Source organism: Drosophila rhopaloa, unplaced genomic scaffold (assembly GCF_018152115.1).
Source record: "Drosophila rhopaloa isolate 14029-0021.01 unplaced genomic scaffold, ASM1815211v1 contig_3, whole genome shotgun sequence".
NCBI classification, from domain to species: Eukaryota; Metazoa; Arthropoda; class Insecta; order Diptera; family Drosophilidae; genus Drosophila; species Drosophila rhopaloa.
This window is the reverse complement of record NW_025335123.1, coordinates 12,499,831-12,507,207: the sequence shown is the minus strand read 5'-3', so window position 1 is coordinate 12,507,207 and position 7,377 is coordinate 12,499,831.

Here is a 7,377-nt window from a genome sequence, read left to right as displayed (position 1 = left end):
GCCATCAATCCCAGCTATGTTTAAAACACGAGGACGCTGGCTTCGTCTTTAAGGGTTAAATAAAGTCTCGAACGTGTATAGCCATTGTTTGCCCTTCAATTGGGATCGGATTGTGCATGTATGCAAATTGTGTCTAGCAATTTGTTCGACTCAATAAATATGGCCAGCCCCCGTGGCAGTCTCAGCAGGACACCGAACGCACTAAAAATTTACAAAGAATAAATAAAAAAAAAACTAGGAAAAAAAAAACACAAACTGGTAAAGAATATTGAGCAACTCCGGCCCCAAAAACTATAAAAGTGATTTATTTGATGTCACAGAAAAGCAGTCATGCATAAATATTTAGCATAACCCTCAGACTCCGCACAAACTCCGGATAACGGACAAACGGACAAACGTACGAACGGACAAAAGGACAGCGGACAAAAACGGACACCGATGCCGTCTGCGACTACGAGGAGATATTTAAATCAGGCGAACAGACCAAGGAGCAGATATATGCTTTATAACTGTGTGCCAGCCGTAAGCAGGCGCAATCTGAATCCGAGTGTGTGTGTTCTGGCCCTTTTTTATTGGCAGAAAACGCCGATGGAGATGGAGACGGAGACGAGGACATTATGGACAGACTCGGACACACGCCTACTTCAATATGCTGGCTCAATGCTCAAGGATGCGGCAGCCGAAGTCGAAGAAGGAGCACCCCAAACAAGGCACATAAAAACCCATAAGCATCCTGCAGCCGAGAGTGGAGTGGAGTGAAGTGAAGTGGCCAGGACCCCAGCCGAAAACTCTTTCCCTCCATACACTCACAAAGGGACCTTCTAATTCGGACCAGAAGCTTGTCCTTCTTGTTAAGCAATCCTTGGACAGCTTGACTTGTGCTCCCCTTAATTTAATTCCTTGCGATTTACACCAAAATAGTTTTAGTTAAAGTTGAGTTTGGAGTAGTAGTTAGCTTAAGTCATGATTAAAGTTACAAAACAATATAAGTTACAAATTAATGTGTAAGCTAATGTTTAAGACATTTTTGTAAAATTTGTATACATTACATAATTAATTGAACATGTTTTTAAGAGGTGGAAATGTCGGGCTCAATAGGATGCTAAAGAATTCGCGTTTTTAATTTACAAGAAAATTTGTTCTGGTTTTGTTTTTTCTCCGACTTTTTTTTTTTGGTTTTTTCAAAAAACAACAAACTCTTAATTTAATTTAAAGACACAGCTTAGTCGTCACTTTTAAGTTTTTAAATTCTGGATGTATACATATGTAGTACTAGAACTAATCAGAACTTAACTATAACTCTAAAGAGCATGTCAAGAGTCGTCCAACTTTTACGAACTTCTTTTTGCTTGGACCAAATCAAATATGCGCAAATAAATAAAAATGAAAATTCAAGAAGGTCTGGAAAAAAATGAATTTCTTTTTTAACTGTTGATGCCGATAAGCATTAGCGTGGGAGATAAAGGGGCCGATGGATTCTCAAGGTAAACTGGTGGGCAAAAGAAAACACTTTGCGGCATTTTTATAGTTGTTTGATATATTCATTGAAATTGGTTGCCATGTTCCCATTCAGTTCGATGTGTATTGAAATATTTATGAATCAATAACAAAAACGTATTCCACTCAACCTCAACATTGGCATCCCCATCCACATTGCCCATAATCCAAGGATTGGCTGTGGGTTTTGCCCAGCCATGTGATCCTGTGTGTGTGGCATCTGTCCAGGCCGAATAAGTGAGTGTTTGGTTAAGCAATTGTTTATGTGAAGTTGAAGTTGTCGCATTGGGTATAAAGACAGACGCCTTCGCATAGATCAAGTCCCAACTTATAGCAGTCGGAGAGAAAATGGGAAAGGGGCGATTTCTGGTTCGATTCTCGGCATAATTGGCTGGGAGACGTTGCGAAAGTAAGTCCTTGGGCTAAACCTCTCAGTTCGGATTGTTGGGAGAGCTTAGAATGAGATAATCTATCAAGTAACCAGTGGTTTATTATTGTTTTAGGTTATTCACAGCCAGTAAAACCAATAAACACATTTATTACACATCTCAATGTTTGAGACTGGAATCCCTTTATTAATGTGAAGTGGCGCCCAACGAAGGGGCGATACAAATAAAGAAACAGTAGTAATACATATAACTGTCACTTATTTAATTAAATTTAGTTGACCTGAAATTATTCTATATAATTGTTTACTTTCTTATTTTTAGAAAGAACTGTTTTAAACATTCATGAATTTATTACACATCTCAATGTTTGAGACCGGAATCCCTTTATTAATGTGAAGTGGCGCCCAACGAAGGGGCGATACAAATAAAGAAACAGTAGTAATACATATAATTGTCACTTATTTAATTAAATTTAGTTGACCTGAAATTATTCTATATACTTGTTCACTTTCTTATTTTTAGAAAACACTAAGTTTTAAACATTCATAAATTTATTATTTCCTATTTAAATCCAAACTTCTAGCCTTTCCTTTCTGAGGTCGGTTGTCAATGAAGAGTGAAAGAAGCAAATGGAATGAGGCGTCAACGTTGCTGCACTCTCCTTCTTCATTTCCCCGTGTTGCATGCGAGGAGTTTCCCTGCCACATTGCTCCACTTTGAATTAGGCCCAACAATTTCTCCTGCTTTATTTTTTTTTTTGTGGGGCAACCTCAGCTCCGCTTTCCCAGCCCTTTCACCTTCCCGCATCGCTAGCTGCACAAATTTGAATCATTTACGAAATATGCACCACAGAAGAAAACGGAAGTCAAAGAGTGAAATAATACAACGACAAGAACAGCGATATCTTCATGAGTGTGTGCACCAGTGGTTTGGATTCTATAACGTAGCTAAAGAGCGACGACTTAGAGATACTCTATTCACTTAATTGTACTCATTTATTACTTTTAATCTACATACAAAAACCTATCGTTTATAATCGTTTTTGTGGACACGCTAAAACACAGACAGAAAACAGTTTTATATCTACTTTTAAAATTATTTAGATTTCACTGACTTGAATGTTAAACCGTTTAGTCTAGTAAAAACTCACACCTATCCCAAAAAGTTCGCCTTGAAGGCTAACCCTTGCCAGGTTCCCCAAGGTTTTTAAGAAATTAATCAATAATAGAGCTATTGTGGTGGTGAAATTATAACAGTCAAATCAAAACGAGCTCGCATCCCAAAAAGTTCGGCTTCATCACAAGTAGTTCCCAAGATCAGTAAAACATTTGGATGGAAAAGGGCATATATGAGACTAAGACATGAACGGCGCGCATCGTTAGTTGTTGGTTAGGGTTAGGGTCCCCATTTCCCTTTCTCTCTCCTTCTCTCCTTCTCGCCATCTCGATTGCTCCTTCTCTGGAGTCCTGGGCGATGGCTGCTCCTTGGCTTGTCCCGACTGTGACTGTCATGTGCCACAAACCCACTAAACTAATGAAAAATGTGAAGCGACGGCACAAAAGGAAGCACAATTTCCCTTCCCCCACACACACACACACACTTACACCTTATGCAAAAAAAAAATATAAAAAAAGAAAGGAGCAACACAAAGAAATGTTAATTCCGTAATACTTTAAATGCGGCAGGCATCGAATGACATTTGCACTTTGCTTCTGTTGTGCCTGCACAGTGGGACGAACTTTTGGGTCCGTTCCTGAGTGTTATGTTTGCCGTACGTGATGGCCAAGTGAAAGCGCTTTCTCCCCCACCATCCCCTCCCCTGACGGAATCTCTGTGTGCTCTAATATGTATTTGCTTGCAGGTGAAAAAATAGATATATATATATATATACATATAACAAAAGGTGGAAAAACGGGCACAAGAATTGCAAGGGGCACAAGGTGTGGACCGCGCTGGGAAAGTGGGGAAACTGGGGAGAAGATTGGGGTGCCATGCTGACCGCACTGGCCAAAACAACAAGCAACAAAACCGAACAGAACAGGACTTTCAACAAAAAAAAAAGAAAGACAACGAACACGAACAAACATCAGAAGCAGGCCTGGCTTAGATATGAGCTCGTGTCACGAAATGGTTTTCTAAAGGATCATAACAAAATTCTACAATACGAGAAATAAGTTATCTATAAGTTTTTGATGATCTACATTTTTCACGGAACTCAAGATTATATGCTTATCAATATACCTAATAATTATATTCTTAGTAGTTATTAAGTTTTTTACAGTAGAGACGATTATAATCTAAGAATTATGTGCAGATTTTCAGTGTGTTTCTGTGTTCATAGGAAAATATCCTAGTTATACTTTTCTTATGCGAAAAAGGTGCCTTACTAAATGTTTGTGACTTTTTCCCAATAATTACCAAGTTGATAAAAGGGGTTTACTCATTAGTTGTTTAAGGAAGCAATAAAAGGTTTATAAATTGGTTTTAAACTATAAAGTGTTTTAATGATGGTAGCTTTAAGCATACCAAAGTTTTTTGATTTTTTCCCAACAGTTCCCGAGTTACCTGGGGCTAATGAACGGTTTATTTTCATTAAACTTATTTAATTTCGTATGCATCAACTCCGGCAAGGCCTTCTGAGGCCAAAAAGGGGGTTCCCCGAAAGAGACGGGAACACAGGGAGCAAGGGAGATGGGTAGATGGGGAAACCTCGGCCTGGGTCAGTTCGCACGTTCATTTGCGCGCTCGTTTGCTCTTTAACAAATGTGCGCTGCTTTTCATTACGTATGACAGCAAATAGTACAATGGAATATGGAATATGACATGCAGGCGATAAAGTTATGCCGGAGACACACCAAAAGAGCGAAAATGGGTGGTGTGGGGCGGTGTTTGAGTTCGCCAGTGAAAGGTGAGGCTGAAAGGTGAGCAAATGGGTGTTAGTGTGCCACTTTGCCACAGCCAACACACACATTCAAAGGGAGCGAAAGGAGCATGGAGAAAGGGAGCAACACCTCCTGGAGAAATGGAGAAAGGTGGAGCAGCAGGCCACAAATGCTACTGCGGTAGTTGTGCTAATTTGTTTGTTTGTCGTTATCATTTTCCACCGCCCACTTCGCCCATATCCTTTGTCCCAGACAGCCGCACAAAGGCACAAAAGCGAAACGACAGCCAGAGGAAGAGGTCAGCGAAAACAGAGAAAGCCAGTGTCAGAGGAAGTCGACCAGAAGGACATGGAGCAGCAGGAGAAAGGTGGGCTAAAATTGTTAATAGCCGGATTAAACTCTTGACCCAAACCACATAAATATATCGCGTTGTTTGCAATCAACTATGTGATTTATAAATCCTTCATTTTTTGTACTTTGCCTACAATTCCTATGTTTTGCTACAAATTAGTCACTCATCAAACTTTACATTATTAATCCTAAGTTAAATTACTCCAAACCTTTATTTTTAATTTAAGAAATTTAAGACTAGCAAGTTCATTTTTAAACAGGTTTTAAATTCTTAAAGCAATACCATTAGTCTTTCCAAATTTTTTCTTAGAGTAGCCTAACTAATTTAATCCCATTTTGACTTTGAATGATTAAAAATGTATAGCATTTATAGCATTGTTAACATTATAAAAATAAACTAACATAACATTTTTAGTCAAGCCAAGAAAGGTTATATTTTTAATGGGTCACGAACATTTCTACCTCTGCCTCTTTTTCGTTAACTAATCGTTATAAATTGACATTCAGGACTTTATCATCTTTATAAACTAATACAGACAGTTTCCATTCACTTTCACCAATGGCACGCACTTGTTTTTCCCGAATTTCCCGCCTTCCCTAGCGAAAAATCCCCAAAACAGTGCAATGCCAAATATGCGGAAAAAGCTGGGAAAAGTCCTTGCTTGCCAACTGGTCATCAGATCTGATGGAGTGGGTCAGAAAAGGGGGAGGGGATGGAGAGTGCGGGTGTCTATGTCTGGGCATTGTGTTTCCCATTTTCCGTTTCCCGTTAGTTCGTCTTTAGCTTTGGCTGCGTGTCAAACGGTAAATTTGTGCAGCGTCCTCCCTCCCAACCTGCCACTTACAGTAGTCATTCGAGTGGTTCAACTTTTTTTTAAGAATTCACTATTTTCACATTCTAGAAAATAATAAGCTTAAAATTAAATAAGTCTTGTAAAAACACATGCCCATCCCAAGGGGTTCGGCTATATCGACAAGTTTTCTTATGTTCCTTAAGGATATTAACACTTTTCTTAAATACAAAACCGTCATGATGGTACATGTTTTCTAATCAAGTTAAAATAATGCTGTATCCCAAAAAGTTCAGCTCTATCTCAAGTACCGAACGAGATCTATGAGGTTTTAAGTGCGATAGGAAGTTGAATCTATTAGCGATAAATATATTTTTGCTTATAATATGGTAATATTTTAACTGAATAAATTTTAGTTTGAATATCGATTGAATATTGTTATATATATTTTTTCAATTATTAAAGGAAGTGGCCGTCATATCGAACGATCCCTGTTCCGTGCATTTTGTGTTTTGTCGCGCATATTAATCATAAAGCGGACACGCGTCGCTTTACGCACGTCTGCCGGCTGCGGATGCGGACGCGGATGCGGATGCGGAAGACAAGAGACTCCAGCAAGTAACCCGACACCCCCCTCATCCCCCATCCCCATCCCCCATTCCCATACCCAACCATCGCCCCATCTTGAGTACTGTCCGCGTATTAGATTTAAGCGCGTTATAAATGAGCCAGGCCAATACACAAGCACACATAATTTCTGGCTCCTCTTTTACTTTAGCTTTCGTCTGCTCATAAATCAAAATTTTCGTTTTTGGCATTTTTAAAGGCCAGATAACTAACAGTGGCGTTGGGTAGTTTTCGGGGGTTTTTTTTCGGTTGTTTTTTCTCCGTAGACCAGGGAATGGACAGCCCTTTGCTGCTTTTACTGTCCATGACGGATGATTGGATTTTATGTTGATTACGAAAATGTCGGCGACTGTATTTGTGTGTGCAAGTCGAATATTTGGCTCTGCCTTTCATGGATATCTTTTATTTCCCCCTAAAAAAATTAGACAAAAGTATCGAAAGGGGTAGCAAAACGAGGTATTTATGGCGAATTCCCCATAAACAATGTTGCTTTGTACGCTTTTGCTAAATACATTGATTAATATATCAGTATATATCAGATTATATATCAGTAAAACAAATGGAAAAACTTCATATAATAAAATATAGAATTTAAAAAATTTTTTTTTTATGTACAAACAAATATTTAGAAGTAGGTGTTAAAAGTGAAACGAAAAAAACATTAAATTAATTAATAAATATATAAATAAGTACTTTACTCTTACGTGTGTCCAACAAATGTATTTGATAACTAAGTTATATTTTTAAAAATAAATAAAACTGATAGAAATGCGAATGTTATTACTTTTTCAGGAATTTGTAAATGAACTTAAGGTAATACTATTATAGATAACCCATAAA